The sequence below is a fragment of the Columba livia genome, chromosome 4 (assembly GCF_036013475.1).
Source record: "Columba livia isolate bColLiv1 breed racing homer chromosome 4, bColLiv1.pat.W.v2, whole genome shotgun sequence".
NCBI lineage: Eukaryota > Metazoa > Chordata > Aves > Columbiformes > Columbidae > Columba > Columba livia.
Genome location: NC_088605.1, coordinates 42,087,320 through 42,088,097, shown reverse-complemented (window position 1 = coordinate 42,088,097; position 778 = coordinate 42,087,320).

Here is a 778-nt window from a genome sequence, read left to right as displayed (position 1 = left end):
GCTATAATATGATGCACTATTTCTTTCTAGAAAAAGAGGGTAAGACAAGTTCTTTGAGAGCCTCTCAACATTTTCCCCAGATCACCATAATGCATGCATTTCATCTTTTGCTATTATACATAATAGAGGATTAATAATGGATCGTTAATTCTTGTTTTTGCATATCAGACATACCTTTCCCCACCCTCCTCCTAAGATGTTCTGCCAAGTATGCAAGTCCATCAGTTTGCAATGTTTTCCTTAGCAGAGAGCTTCAAGTCTCACTACATGCTAACTTCCCTGTCTTCTCCAGTAACATTGCCACACTGCTTTCTCTTCACCCTCAGCTACATTTCCTGATGTTTCCTCGAGCCCCTACGTGTCCTCTCCACAACAGGGAGCATGAAATACCATGAGGGGAAAAAAGGCAGATCCCTGGGAATCTAAATCAGTTTAATATTTCAGGAATTGAATTCACCCTCTTTTTCTAGACTACATGTTTAGAATAAATTGTAACATGCCCCCCAAGTTCATATTAACCATTAATTTAAAAATTATTCAGCTGCATATTAATCCATTACCAAATTAACATTAAAGCCATTTGCTGGAAGAATAATATAATATTTTTATTTGTTAGCCCAAGGTCTGAAATGTATGGAGTACTAGCACAAAAATGGTTTTCCAAAAACAAATCAATTCACTGTGAAAACTGGTATCTAAATCACAATTGCCTTCTGGTAACGGTAGTTAATTCCAGGAACCCTTGTCCAGTTTACACCTTGTCAAACCCTCCTACAGC